General features: G+C 58.2%; 2 non-coding genes across 2 annotated transcripts; both read left to right on the forward strand.

Moving 5' to 3' along the window:
* The first annotated feature begins 7,484 nt into the window (after positions 1-7,484).
* On the forward strand, positions 7,485-7,556 carry trnaa-ugc (transfer RNA alanine (anticodon UGC)). The gene has a single exon. It is a non-coding gene; the product is annotated as a tRNA-Ala (tRNA).
* Positions 7,557-9,191: 1,635 nt separating this feature from the next.
* trnas-cga (transfer RNA serine (anticodon CGA)) lies at positions 9,192-9,274 on the forward strand. Its single transcript has one exon. It is a non-coding gene; the product is annotated as a tRNA-Ser (tRNA).
* Positions 9,275-15,616: the final 6,342 nt, after the last annotated feature.

A 15,616-nucleotide genomic window follows, 5' to 3' on the forward strand; every position in this document is an offset into this window, starting at 1 on the left:
CATTTGGTCAGAACTTGTAATCAGGGCCCGAGTTTGAAGATGTGAGCAAAAGGGGTGAAAAGGGTTAAAATGTGAAAAAACACCAAAATGAGCAAAATGAAATAATCCCCCATCATCAGTGCACTGTTTGCCCCCAGAAAAGCACTCCCCTGGGGCCTGGAGGTGATCTGACCACCAGAGTATAGTACCATATGCCCCTGCTGTACTTAGAAAAAAAACCGAAATAGTACACTATGCCCGAAGGGACTCTGTCGTTTTTCGGCAATAGTACACTATACCCCGTTGGACTCTGTCGTGGGAATAAGCGTTCAGCTCAAGAATCCCGGGCTAAATCACGCTGCTCCCGAGAAATTCTTACGCTGCTCTCACGCGGAATGTGCAAAATGGTAATGCTGGGAGGGACGGGCGGGCGGTTTTTGAGAATGACGTTTTTCGCAATCGAAACAGGTACATTTCCTGGTTGTGCGGCTACCGGGCAAGGAGCTCGTTTGACGGGCACACGAGAACCGCGATCGATGGGCCCCGTTCTGGTTTTATCCAGCTTCCAAGGCTCCTTCACAGCCGTAATGTCAAGTCATGGTTCGGAGGTGCGGAGGTGAGCGTCGGATCACGGAGCCTCTGAATGGAGCACCGCGCTCCCGCGCTCCTCCGCGCTCTAAGCGCCGCTCAGACCCGGCATGAGAGGGTCTATTTTCGGCTTGATTTTACCAGACTCCCGGGCACTTCCAGAAGCTTCCTGTTTGCTCTGATTGCTCGGGGCACAGCACAGTGTCACGCTGACCACGGGCTGTACGCGGAGGTGACCCGCTCCGTGATCTTAGCGCCGCCCAGACCCAGGGCCATCCACCCCGCACACGGCCAGACTTTGCCCGGCCAGGGAGCACCTTCTGCGGGTCGGAGGCTCCGGGTCGGAGCCCCTGGAGCCTGGAGCCCTCACCGGGCCCCGAACTCGGCTGCCGGAGGCAGTGCAGTGCCTCATGGATAAAAGTGCACCCAGCCGGTCTCGAACTCGCGTGAGGCGGAGCAGGGATCATCCACCCCGCACACGGCCAGACTTTGCCCGGCCAGGGAGCACCTTCTGCGGGTCGGAGGCTCCGGGTCGGAGCCCCTGGAGCCTGGAGCCCTCACCGGGCCCCGAACTCGGTTGCCGGAGGCAGTGCAGTGCCTCATGGATAAAAGGGCACCCAGCCGGTCTCCGAGGTGAGGAGGAGAATGTGGCCGGGGACGAACGTGGCGGACGGCACCAGGTTTGTACGGGTAAGGTTCACGGACACGGTGCAGTCCTTACCGTATTCTGTCAGGTTTGACACCGCGGGGGGCCCCGAGTACTTCAGGGTAATACACGACAGGCAGGTGCGGGTGTGTAGGGGGTGTCTCCAGCCTGGCCATATTCTGAGGGAGTGCCCTGACTTTCTGTGCCGCAACTGCGGGAGCCAGGGGCATTACGCGCGCGAGTGCGTCGCGCAGCGGGCCCCGAAGTGCAGGGAGTGCCGCATGTTCCGCCACTTATGTCCGTGTGGTGCGGGTGACAGAGAGGAGGACAGAGAGGAGGACAGAGGGGAGGACAGAGGGGAGGACAGGGAGGACGCCATTGGAGGAGAGAGCAGTGACGTGGCCCAGAACGTGCCCGCAACTGCTCTCTCCGAAGTAGAGGAGGTTTTGGAGGAGGAGGCTGTGGAGGAGTCAGGGGAGCCAGAGGTGTCTGGCTCCTCTTGCTCCTCTGACTCCTCAGACGAGGAGGTGCCCGTCGCACTGGAGATGGTGCTCGGCTCAGCGCTGGCGTCTGGGAAGGTGGGAGCAGGACAAACTGCTCCTCCTGACCAGAGGGAGGGGACTCGTGAGGGTCCAACTCCTAAGCCCGTGGAGGCAGAGGCTGAACCCGGGAGGAGGATGGGTGCGGGACAGGCCCCGCATCTTACCTCTAAAGGGGGGGACATCACCACAGGGCTGGGTGATGATCCCAAGCTCCAGTCGGACGGTGGTAAGAGGGGACAGGTGGAGAAGAAGGATAAGAAAGGGACAAGACGCAGGAAGCAGGTGGCAGGAGATGGAGAGGGCGCTGCTGCTCAGAGCAGCTCCACCTCCTCCGCCTCCTCCATTCCAGCCACATCAAAAGCGCCACCAGAAAGCTCCATCAACCCACCATCCTCCACACGCAGCTCTGCCCCACGAGGTGAGCTCGAGACGGTTTTTAATGATGACTTCATGGATTTCTCCACCCGTGAAGTCAGAAAAAGAGTGTGGGAGTCAGATGCGACGGGCGCCAAAAAGAAGTCGAAATAAAAGATGGGTTGTATCCTCCAAAGTCTCCTCTTAATGGCGTTCTCCTTGTCTTCTTGGAACGCAGGCGGCCTGCGGAGCCCAGTGCGGATGCAGAGCGCGTTACACTTTTCCAAGTGGGACGTGCTCTGCATCCAAGAAACGCACTGGGATGTCAGCCACGCGCAACAAGTGCGGAGCATGGGAGTAGGCTCTGTATTTTGGGCCCTGGGCACGGCGTGCTCGCGCGGTGTGGCCACGGTGGTGAGGCCTGGTGTCTTAGGCCAACCCACCCTGGTACACGCCGACCCAGAGGGCTCCTTCCTGGTCCTGGACTTCACGGACACAGTGAAGTTCAGACTAATTAACATCTACGCCCCGAACGATGATGGTCTGAGGAGGCAATTCTTCAAAAAAATATTTCGCTTTGCGAACGACAATACAATCATAATCGGTGACTTTAATACAACACTTTGCAAGACAGACATCGGCATTAATAACTCTTTTAAAAACAGCACTGCCAGGACAGCCCTGTTGGAAGAAGCCGCCAGCAGGAACCTGACGGAGGTGTGGCGGTTCATCCACCCCTTCCTGAAGGATTTCTCCAAGCGGCAGGTCGTCCAGGGCGTCCTGAAGCAGTCCCGTATTGACCTCTGTTTTGCCTCCTCAGACCTGGCACAGAGAGTCAGTGGTGCTTCCTACAAGTGGTCAGGCTTGAGTGATCACTCCACTTTAGATATTTATTTTGGGTTAGTTTCATCACCGAGGAATGGAGGACTGTGGGTCCTAAACAGCTCCATCCTCGGTGATGAAACTTTTTGTAGGAAAATGGACTTTTTGTTTGATGTATTTGACATGGAGCTGGAGCTGATCGACAGCGTGGTCGATTGGTGGCCGATGGCAAAAACACGCATTAAAAAGCTCTGTGTCAATTACAGCAAACACAAGGCGTGGCTGTCGACCAGGAGGGAGACCGCTCTCCGCCAGCGCCTGCAGGTCCTGGACCAGGGCGCAGCTTCCACCACTGGCCCTGTGGATCCAGAGTACCTGGTGGTGCGCGCTGAGCTGGAGCAGCTGGAGGTAAGTAGGTGTCAGGGTGCAATTTTGAGGGCAAAAGCCAGACACACAGTCGAAGGAGAACGCTCGACAGCGTTCTTCTTCGGCTGTGAGAAGGCTACACAGGGAAAGATGCACATAGATAAGTTGATAGATAAGACAGGTAAGATTGTTTCCGAGGTAAGTGAGGTTTTAGAGACAGCGCAGGATAATAATAATAATAATAATAACTTTTATTTATATAGCGCTTTTCAGTGACCCAAAGACGCTGAACATAATAAAAAAAAGGGGGGGGGTATTTACAGACAGGGGGGACAACACGTACAGAACACATTAATATACAGATAAAATGAACAAGACAGAAGAAGTAGAGAGAAAAAGATGGGGATGTAACAGGGGGTAGAAGTGTAGGCAATGGGGTAGAGGAGGCTAGGGGTAGGGGAGGTCATAGGCTTGGGTGAAGAGGTATGTTTTTAGGCGGGATTTGAATGTTGTGAGTGAGGGAGAGTGGCGGACAGGTTGGGGGAGGGAGTTCCAGAGTCGGGGTGCTGTTCGGGAGAAAGGATTTCTATAGTAGGCTTTTTAGTTCAGACGGAGTGGCAGAGCAGGCTTTAGACCAGGCTGTAGGTGCTCTGGAGCGCACACTGAGCAGGGAGGATAGGGAGCTGTGCGACGCGCCTCTGTCTCTCATGGAGATAGAGGCTTGCAGTCAAGAGTTTAAATACAGGAAAAAGCCCCGGAGAGGACGGACTAACCTGTGAGTTTTTCAAGCGTTTCGCTTCCAGGTTAGCTCCGATCCTACTCCTATTATATCAGGATTTTGAGAGTGAGAGTAGAGTTGGCGATGGTTTTGCGATGAGTGTCGTCACTCTGCTTTTTAAGAAGGGCGACAGGAGCAGCCTCGCCAACTACAGGCCCATTAGCCTTTTGAACGTAGACTATAAAATTTTAGCAAAGGTATTAGCAGGTAGGTTAAAGCGTGTGATTGGATCCGTCATACACCCCTCGCAGGCCTACAGCGTCCCCGGGAGGGACATCTCAGACACAGTTTTGTCTCTGAGATATCTCCTTCGGCAGATGCACGCGACCGGTGGTATTCACGTTAGTGTAGACTTTAACAAGGCGTTCGACAGAGTTGAGCATTCGTTCCTCTGGACTGTATTAGGTAAGTTAGGTTTCGGCGAACGGTTTGTTAATTGGCTACAGCTCATCTATTCCTTTGCGGTCAGTAAGGTCAAAGTCAACGGGTTTCTAACTGACTCTTTCCCCTTAAAAAGATCAGTCGGGCAGGGCTGTCCCCTCTCGTCGCTCCTCTACAGCATCGCCGCTGAGCCTTTGGCGGCCATGTTGCGGGCGGACGCGGCGGTGAGGGGACTGACCACGCCTGCGGGTAGGGAAGTCAAAATTTTTCAGTACGCAGATGACACAAATCTGATCCTCCGAGACGTGGAGAGCCTGAACGCCTCTCTCCACGTGCTCAATGTTTACGGCCTCGCTTCAGGGGCCAAAATCAATTTCGATAAAACCACGGTTAAATTTTGCGGCAGCGTCACGCCTGTTCCTCTCCCTGTCCAGCTCCGGGAGGCCGGGGACTCCTACAAGGTCCTCGGCGTCCCCCTGGGCAGAGACGAGGAGGCGTGTCGTACTGCACTTTGGTCGCCTTTGTGCGAGAAAATTACAGCGCGCTTGAATTTTTGGAGACGTCGTAATCTGACATTAAAAGGTAAAGTCTTAGTTGTAAATTCTTTGTGCATGTCCATGTTGAACCATGCACTCTCCGTGTACGGCCTGCCGGGGGTCTATGCTAACAAATTAAGGTTAGTGATAAACCACTTTTTGTGGAATCGTGAGAGGGGCTTTATTGCACATAAGGTTATGATAGGTGAGTACGATCAGGGAGGTTTAAAGTTAGCAGATTTAGAGTTAAGGAAGAAGGCCTTCAGGCTGAAAACAATTCGGAAATTTCTAGACGTTGAGGTAGATGCTCCATGGAAGGATTATATAGGTGAGTTTGTTAATAGTCTAGGTAAGTTTGGTGTTTATAATTTGTGTTTGATGCCCCCTGTTTCGGTCCTGGAAGGCCTCCCCCCCTTCGAGAGGGAACTCTTGGAGGCGTGGAGGACTTTCAGGCCCCTGACTGTGGCGGTTCCAGACAGCGGTGAGGGTCTCGCGCACATGCCCCTCCGTCATAACCCTGACTTGCTCTCCGCTCCCCCCGGGAAGCGCGAGTGCATGATCAGTGGGGCGATGGAGGAGGCTGGGCTGGAATATGTAGGTAAGGTATTTGACGTGAAAGGTAATTTTAGTGTAGATTATATAGGGAAGTGTTTTAGGTTAGCAGGTAAAGTGTTTAGGAGAAAGTATATTAGTGGTATGGTAAGTATTTTTAACAGGAATCTGGTCAGGCATTGGGGAAGCACTTTGGGCCAAATGGGGAGCACGACAGGTAAGTTGAATTTTAATGTATTTGTTAGCACGGGGAGGTTTAGGATCTTCACAGACCTACCCACCCGCATCCTGTATCAGTTGTTGTTGCCGGGAGTGCTCAGGCGTCCCGCCTCGGAACACAAATGGTCATTAACATTCCCCGCACGCACCATCGCAACATTCTGGGCCAACATCTTTAATTGGTACACCCCACATAACGTAGGTCATTTTGACTTCAGATTTAGACACAGGATCGTCTTTACATCCGCAGCACTGCACGCATTTCTTCCCGACAGCTACGCTGCAGACTGCCCCGTGTGCCACGGACCCCCCGAGACCCTGGAGCACATGCTGTACACCTGCCCGGCCGTCCGCCCGTTCTGGTCCCGACTGCAGGACCTCCTCGCTCGGAGGCTGTCCTGGAGGCTCCCACCGCCGGCGGCCCTAGGAGGGGACGACCAGGAGCCCTGGCTCCTCCTCTTTGGTCCCGGACAGAGTCGCTCTGGAGCCAACACCCATCTCGCCCGACTAACCCTCTCCATAGCCCGGTACACATTATATCTCAACAGGAACATCCATCTCCGTGACAATAAAACAGCAGAACCCTGGCCCATCTTCAAAGGACTCTTGGCCGCACACCTCCGACACCTCCACATGGCAGCAGAGCACCGGTTCATCACCCACCTCGTCCCCCACAACACCCTGATCCACCTCACACCCTCTGGAAACCTGGACATCCTCTTCTGACCCCGGCATCACCCCCCCAACCACGGCATCACCCCCCATCACTGAAGAATGTTTGGAGAATGATTGTGTGTTTGATTTTCTGTAATTTTTTGTCTCGTCTCCCCCTGCCCTTGTGTATCCCATTCCCTTGCCCTTGTGTGTCATGTTTGTCTGTACATTCATGTAAATATATGTAAATACTTGTTTTAAGATGTTTTTGATAATAAAAGATAAAAAAAAAAAAAAAGGATTCCTGGCTCTCACCCAGGTGAGAGCCGGTATGGGAATATCTAGTCAGCCCTGTTGGAAGACTTGCAGCCACATTGTGTACAAGACTCGCTGAGGATACAAGTACATTCAAGCTGGATGGATGTCAAGAGAGGCATAGAAACATGGCATCCATTTGGGCGCAGCGTGCAAAAGTTTGTCATCACGCTTTAGCTTTTCCATGCATCTATAAACCAGTGGGTTTGATGGTGTTTCTTTTTGGAGCATTTCTAGACAAAGTGGGTCAGCGATAGAGCGCATACTTTCCTTCATTTTGGATCAGACATGTTTTCCAGCAATGCTTGACTGGACAAGCATATCTTGATTTTTTATTGGTCTCAAGCTTTCACTGTATTTTTCCAAAGATGCAGTATTGTGGTGGCCAGGTGGTCAAGCCGATGGGCAAGAAATCCATTGGCATTGCTTCATATTTCTTAGAACCCTGCTGGAAACATACCTTTCTCTTCCCCCTGACCAGCAAAGGACGTCACCTGCTTAACAGTGCTTGATTTGTAAATATATAGGTACAGGAACACTTGTGGACTGGGTGATCAGGCCAAAGAAGTTACTGTAACACACAAAAAGTGACGCACATGTAAGTAAAGTAACAACTTGTGTCATAACCAGTAAAATATGAATTAAAAAAAAATACAGAATAGAATTTTTTATCCGATCACGGTTTCTGTTCTGTTTCTATTCTATCTGTTCTGTTTTTGTGAATTCTATCATTTCTGAGCATTTTTAATGAAGGGGATGTAGCTCAGTGGTAGAGCGCATGCTTTGCATGTATGAGGTCCTGGGTTCAATCCCCAGCATCTCCAGGCAATACTATATACGTTGCTAGTTTGCACGTTGCAGTGCATTGATTTATAGAGACCTTCGCTTAAATTCATCACATCAGCACACGTGGAGCCCCAGTGGCCTAATGGATAAGCCAGGGATTGTGAGTTCAAGTCCCATCTGGAGTGTGTCAAAACTGTTTTCCGCTACAGTGAAGTTTTTAAGTAGTTTTGGGCTTTGAGCAGTATAAACGATGGGAGTGTCTGCAGAGCCGCGAAGCGCGGCCGAAACTGCCATGTTATTTTTGTGCCGGCCGCGCGCCGCGGCTCCTGAAACTGCTGCGCTATTTGAACGCGTTTTAGCGCCGTTTTAGACCGCGCCGGGTTAAGGTTAGGGTTAGCGTTTAGGTTAGGGTTAAGGTTAAGGTTAGGGTTAGCCATGAGGCTATAACGGGCTATAAGGGAAATGCCGCGGTCCCTGAAACTGCGCGGCCATTTGACCGCGCTCCGGCTCTCCAGCCACGGACATAAATGATAGCTCCTACTCTTTGGCTAATGGATATTCAAAAATCAAAATTGCATCCACAAGCTTAAAAAACTCAATAAATACATTGTGGACTGTCACCTTGCCATATTACAAGGCAGTGATTTTTTTAGATACCTTTTGTTGAAATATCTGTCAGTAAAAGTGTAAGTATGGTATAGAGTAGGTTTATTCTCATCTGATGCCGAGATAGATGCTCAAACGCAAGCTTCGGTGCAAGCTCCCAGTCCCACATTACCTTTGAACCTGGCGGCACTTGTAAAATTCAAACAATATTATTTCATCCATCCACACTACCTGCAGGAAGGTGAGACAAAGTGGCCCACCCAGGTGGCCTGGGTTCAACTCCTGGCATGGGAACATCGTGGTCAGCCTTATGGAAGACTTGAATCCACAGTATGAATAAGACTCGCTGTGGATACAAGTGAAATAAAACTGGATGGTGTCAAGAGAGGCATAGAAAAATCTCATCCATTTAGGATGCAGCATGCAATATGTAGTAATCAACCTTTAGCTGTTCCATGCCATGTAGCAGCGGTTGTACTTGAAAGCATGCCTTCACTGGGACCGGAACTTAAATCTAGCGCCTTAAAACACTCGGCCAGAATATGTAGAGGGGCACAACACAAACTCAGAGCTGCTTGATAGTGCGTCTTATCCCATCTAAAAGAAAACTGTATTAAAAATCACAAAGTGGCTCTATTTGGCTGAACCAAAAGCAAAATACAAATCCCGAGATATGTGCTGCTTTCCATTACATGCAGAACCAAGCACATTTATATATTAAAAATGCATGTTTAAAAGCTGATGACCCAACTATGCACTGTTCCTTAACCTCTCAAACATCAATTAGGCTTATGTTACAATTCAATCGGTTACTCTTGATCTTTAAATTTCTCATATGGTCTAGGGGTTAGAATTTCTAGTTCTTGCCGAGGCAGCCTGGGCGACATTCCCAACTTCCAATATGGGTATGTCTTGCCAAACATGAGCTTACAATGCTTAATAAAACATGCTGTCTGCAGATATCATTGAAGCAATCCTGCAAGAGTTCATGGAGGGTTAAATCTGGTAACGTAATTGCGTTGGTTTCAGAGAATAATGTGTATCATTTCCACTTTCTTAAACATATTGTTGTTGTGGCCGAGAGGTTAAGGCGATGGACTCGACATCCATTGAGGTTTCCCCGCACAGGTTCGAATCCTGTTTAGCAGCACAGTTTTTGAGGTTTCGTTCCATTCTATAAACCAGCATGTTCGCAGATGTTTAACCCTTTAGGCGCCAGAGATTATGGATGAAATAAATGTATAAATAAAAAACTTCCTGAGATACAGAGAACTGAAGCCGGGGCACAGCTCTGGGTCGGCAGTGCCCCTGGAGGCCCGTAGAAGCTCCACACTCCAGTTGATTCTTGGATAAAAGGGCACCCAGCCGGTCTCGAACTCGCGTGAGGCGGAGCAGGGATCATCCACCCCGCACACGGCCAGACTTTGCCCGGCCAGGGAGCACCTTCTGCGGGTCGGAGGCTCCGGGTCGGAGCCCCTGGAGCCTGGAGCCCTCACCGGGCCCCGAACTCGGCTGCCGGAGGCAGTGCAGTGCCTCATGGATAAAAGGGCACCCAGCCGGTCTCGAACTCGCGTGAGGCGGAGCAGGGATCATCCACCCCGCACACGGCCAGACTTTGCCCGGCCAGGGAGCACCTTCTGCGGGTCGGAGGCTCCGGGTCGGAGCCCCTGGAGCCTGGAGCCCTCACCGGGCCCCGAACTCGGCTGCCGGAGGAAGTGCAGTGCCTCATGGATAAAAGGGCACCCAGCCGGTCTCGAACTCGCGTGAGGCGGAGCAGGGATCATCCACCCCGCACACGGCCAGACTTTGCCCGACCAGGGAGCACCTTCTGCGGGTCGGAGGCTCCGGGTCGGAGCCCCTGGAGCCTGGAGCCCTCACCGGGCCCCGAACTCGGCTGCCGGAGGCAGTGCAGTGCCTCATGGATAAAAGGGCACCCAGCCGGTCTCCAACTCGCGTGAGGCGGAGCAGGGATCATCCACCCCGCACACGGCCAGACTTTGCCAGGGGAAGGGCCACTCTGGCTGGGCATGGCCCCCACTGAGCACCCCCTGGAACCCCTGGAGCCCCCGGAGCACCTCCAGAGCCACCCCCCACTCCTCCAGACTCTGCCCGGGGAAGGGCCACTCTGGCTGGGCATGGCCTCCACTGAGAACCCCCTGGAGCCCCCGGAGCACCTCCAGAGCCACCCCCCACTCTCCCCAGACTATGCCCGGGGAAGGGCCACTCTGGCTGGGCATGGCCTCCGCCGAGCACCCCCTGGAACCCCTGGAGCTCCTCCAGAGCCACCCCCCACTCCTCCAGACTCACCCCGGGGAAGGGCCACTCTGGCTGGGCATGGCCTCCACTGAGCACCCCCTGAAGCCCCCGGAGCACCTCCAGAGCCACCCCCCACTCTCCCCAGACTCACCCCGGGGAAGGGCCACTCTGGCTGGGCATGGCCTCCGCCGAGCACCCCCCTGGAGCCCCCGGAGCACCTCCAGAGCCACCCCCCACTCCTCCAGACTCTGCCCGGGGAAGGGCCACTCTGGCTGGGCATGGCCTCCGCTGAGCACCCCCTGGAACCCCTGGAGCCCCTCCAGAGCCACCCCCCACTCCTCCAGACTCACCCCGGGGAAGGGCCACTCTGGCTGGGCATGGCCTCCGCCGAGCACCCCCCTGGAACCCCTGGAGCCTCTCCAGAGCCACCCCCCACTCCTCCAGACTCACCCCGGGGAAGGGCAACTCTGGCTGGGCATGGCCCCCACTGAGCACCCCCTGGAACCCCTGGAGCCCCTCCAGAGCCACCCCCCACTCCTCCAGACTCACCCCGGGGAAGGGCCACTCTGGCTGGGCATGGCCTCCGCCGAGCACCCCCCTGGAACCCCTGGAGCCCCTCCAGAGCCACCCCCCACTCCTCCAGACTCACCCCGGGGAAGGGCCACTCTGGCTGGGCATGGCCCCCACTGAGCACCCCCTGGAACCCCTGGAGCCCCCGGAGCACCTCCAGAGCCACCCCCCACTCTCCCCAGATTCTGCCCGGGGAAGGGCCACTCTGGCTGGGCATGGCCTCCACTGAGCACCCCCTGGAACCCCTGGAGCCCCGGGAGCACCTCCAGAGCCACCCCCCACTCTCCCCAGACTCTGCCCGGGGAAGGGCCACTCTGGCTGGGCATGGCCTCCGCCGAGCACCCCCTGGAACCCCCGGAGCACCTCCAGAGCCACCCCCCACTCTCCCCAGACTCTGCCCGGGGAAGGGCCACTCCGGCCGGGCATGGCCTCAGCTGAGCACCGCCTGGAGCCACCTCGGAGAGCTCCGGGCCCCTGGAGCCACCATGGACAGCTCCGGGCCCCTGGAGCCACCTTGGAGAGCTCCGGGCACCTCCGGCCGGGCATGGCCCCCGCTGAGCACCCCCTGGAGCCCCTGGAGCACCTCCAGAGCCACCCCCCCACTCCACCAGACTCAGCCCCGACCCGGGCACACTCTTCCCCGGGTCCTGGGCTCCGGGACTCCGGGGATGACCACCGGGGACCAGGCTCTCCCTCCGAACCCGGGGACCCACCCTTAAGCACCCCCTCGCGGGCTAAACCCCTTAGGGGCAGCCGCCTGGAAGCCCGTGCCCTTGGTACTCTGACATGGAAGCCCGTGCCCTTGGTACTCTTAACCACACTTTGAAATTTTTCGAGTATAGTGTACTATTTCGGATTTTACTCTAAGTCCCTCAGGGGCATATGGTGCTATACTATGATGGTCAGATCACCTCCAGGCCCCAGGGGAGTGCTTTTCTGGGGTCAAACAGTGCACTGATGATGGGGGATTATTTCATTTTGCTCATTTTGGTGTTTTTTTCACATTTTAACCCATTTTCACCCCTTTTGCTCACAACTTCGTACTACGGCCCGGAAAAATGACAGAGTCTTTTCGGGTATAGTGTACTATTTCGGTTTTTACTCTAAGTCCCTCAGGGGCATAGGGTGCTATACTATGATGGTCAGATCACCTCCAGGCCCCAGGGGAGTGCTTTTCTGGGGTCAAACAGTGCACTGATGATGGGGGATTATTTCATTTTGCTCATTTTGGTGTTTTTTTTCACATTTTAACCCATTTTAACCCATTTTGCTCACCCCGCACTCTGCCGCATATGAGGCCGGGGAAGGGCCACTCTGGCTGGGCATGGCCTCCGCTGAGTACCCCCTGGAGCCACTGGAGCCCCCGGAGCACCTCCAGAGCCACCCCCCACTCTCCCCAGACTCAACCCGGGGAAGGGCCACTCTGGCTGGGCATGGTCTCCACCAAGCACCCCCTGGAGCCCCCGGAGCACCTCCAGAGCCACCCCCCACTCCTCCAGACTCACCCCGGGGAAGGGCAACTCTGGCTGGGCATGGCCCCCACTGAGCACCCCCTGGAACCCCTGGAGCCCCCGGAGCACCTCCAGAGCCACCCCCCACTCCTCCAGACTCTGCCCGGGGAAGGGCCACTCTGGCTGGGCATGGCCTCCACTGAGCACCCCCTGGAGCCCCCGGAGCACCTCCAGAGCCACCCCCCACTCCTCCAGACTCACCCCGGGGAAGGGCCACTCTGGCTGGGCATGGCCCCCACTGAGCACCCCCTGGAACCCCTGGAGCCCCCGGAGCACCTCCAGAGCCACCCCCCACTCTCCCCAGATTCTGCCCGGGGAAGGGCCACTCTGGCTGGGCATGGCCTCCACTGAGCACCCCCTGGAGCCCCCGAAGCACCTCCAGAGCCACCCCCCACTCTCCCCAGACTCACCCCGGGGAAGGGCCACTCTGGCTGGGCATGGCCTCCGCTGAGCACCCCCTGGAACCCCTGGAGCCCCCGGAGCACCTCCAGAGCCACCCCCCACTCCTCCAGACTCTGCCCGGGGAAGGGACACTCTGGCTGGGCATGGCCTCCACTGAGCACCCCCTGGAGCCCCCGGAGCACCTCCAGAGCCACCCCCCACTCCTCCAGACTCTGCCCGGGGAAGGGCCACTCTGGCTGGGCATGGCCTCCGCCGAGCACCCCCTGGAACCCCTGGAGCCCCTCCAGAGCCACCCCCCACTCCTCCAGACTCACCCCGGGGAAGGGCCACTCTGGCTGGGCATGGCCTCCGCCGAGCACCCCCTGGAACCCCTGGAGCACCTCCAGGGCCACCCCCCACTCTCCCCAGACTCACCCCGGGGAAGGGACACTCTGGCTGGGCATGGCCTCCGCCGAGCACCCCCTGGAGCCCCCGGAGCACCCCCAGAGCCACCCCCCACTCTCCCCAGACTCACCCCGGGGAAGGGCCACTCTGGCTGGGCATGGTCTCCACCAAGCACCCCCTGGAGCCCCCGGAGCACCTCCAGAGCCACCCCCCACTCCTCCAGACTCACCCCGGGGAAGGGACACTCTGCCTGGGCATGGCCCCCACTGAGCACCCCCTGGAACCCCTGGAGCCCCCGGAGCACCTCCAGAGCCACCCCCCACTCTCCCCAGACTCTGCCCGGGGAAGGGCCACTCTGGCTGGGCATGGTCTCCACCAAGCACCCCCTGGAGCCCCCGGAGCACCCCCAGAGCCACCCCCCACTCTCCCCAGACTCACCCCGGGGAAGGGCCACTCTGGCTGGGCATGGTCTCCACCAAGCACCCCCTGGAGCCCCCGGAGCACCTCCAGAGCCACCCCCCACTCCTCCAGACTCACCCGGGGGAAGGGACACTCTGGCTGGGCATGGCCTCCGCCGAGCACCCCCTGGAGCCCCTGGAGCCCCCGGAGCACCTCCAGGGCCACCCCCCACTCCTCCAGACTCACCCCGGGGAAGGGCCACTCTGGCTGGGCATGGCCTCCGCCGAGCACCCCCTGGAGCCCCCGGAGCACCCCCAGAGCCACCCCCCACTCTCCCCAGACTCACCCCGGGGAAGGGACACTCTGGCTGGGCATGGCCTCCGCCGAGCACCCCCTGGAGCCCCTGGAGCCCCCGGAGCACCTCCAGGGCCACCCCCCACTCTCCCCAGACTCACCCCGGGGAAGGGACACTCTGGCTGGGCATGGCCTCCGCCGAGCACCCCCTGGAGCCCCCGGAGCACCCCCAGAGCCACCCCCCACTCTCCCCAGACTCACCCCGGGGAAGGGCCACTCTGGCTGGGCATGGTCTCCACCAAGCACCCCCTGGAGCCCCCGGAGCACCTCCAGAGCCACCCCCCACTCCTCCAGACTCACCCCGGGGAAGGGACACTCTGCCTGGGCATGGCCCCCACTGAGCACCCCCTGGAACCCCTGGAGCCCCCGGAGCACCTCCAGAGCCACCCCCCACTCTCCCCAGACTCTGCCCGGGGAAGGGCCACTCTGGCTGGGCATGGTCTCCACCAAGCACCCCCTGGAGCCCCCGGAGCACCCCCAGAGCCACCCCCCACTCTCCCCAGACTCACCCCGGGGAAGGGCCACTCTGGCTGGGCATGGTCTCCACCAAGCACCCCCTGGAGCCCCCGGAGCACCTCCAGAGCCACCCCCCACTCCTCCAGACTCACCCGGGGGAAGGGACACTCTGGCTGGGCATGGCCTCCGCCGAGCACCCCCTGGAGCCCCTGGAGCCCCCGGAGCACCTCCAGGGCCACCCCCCACTCCTCCAGACTCACCCCGGGGAAGGGCCACTCTGGCTGGGCATGGCCTCCGCCGAGCACCCCCTGGAGCCCCCGGAGCACCCCCAGAGCCACCCCCCACTCTCCCCAGACTCACCCCGGGGAAGGGACACTCTGGCTGGGCATGGCCTCCGCCGACCACCCCCTGGAACCCCTGGAGCCCCCGGAGCACCTCCAGAGCCACCCCCCACTCTCCCCAGACTCTGCCCGGGGAAGGGACACTCTGGCCGGGCATGGCCTCCGCCGAGCACCCCCTGGAACCCCCGGAGCCCCTCCAGGGCCACCCCCCACTCATCCAGACTCACCCCGGGGAAGGGACACTCTGGCTGGGCATGGCCTCCGCCGAGCACCCCCTGGAGCCCCCGGAGCACCCCCAGAGCCACCCCCCACTCTCCCCAGACTCACCCCGGGGAAGGGCCACTCTGGCTGGGCATGGCCTCCACCAAGCACCCCCTGGAGCCCCTGGAACCCCCGGAGGCCCTCCAGAGCCACCCCCCACTCTCCCCAGACTCACCCCGGGGGAGGGCCACTCTGGCTGGGCATGGTCTCCACCAAGCACCCCTGGAGCCCCCGGAGCACCTCCAGAGCCACCCCCCACTCCTCCAGACTCACCCCGGGGAAGGGACACTCTGCCTGGGCATGGCCCCCACTGAGCACCCCCTGGAACCCCTGGAGCCCCCGGAGCACCTCCAGAGCCACCCCCCACTCTCCCCAGACTCTGCCCGGGGAAGGGCCACTCTGGCTGGGCATGGTCTCCACCAAGCACCCCCTGGAGCCCCCGGAGCACCCCCAGAGCCACCCCCCACTCTCCCCAGACTCACCCCGGGGAAGGGCCACTCTGGCTGGGCATGGTCTCCACCAAGCACCCCCTGGAGCCCCCGGAGCACCTCCAGAGCC

The sequence above is a fragment of the Eucyclogobius newberryi genome, unplaced genomic scaffold (genome assembly GCF_026437365.1).
Source record: "Eucyclogobius newberryi isolate DKJ021-1_F unplaced genomic scaffold, fEucNew1.0.hap1 SCAF_60, whole genome shotgun sequence".
NCBI lineage: Eukaryota > Metazoa > Chordata > Actinopteri > Gobiiformes > Gobiidae > Eucyclogobius > Eucyclogobius newberryi.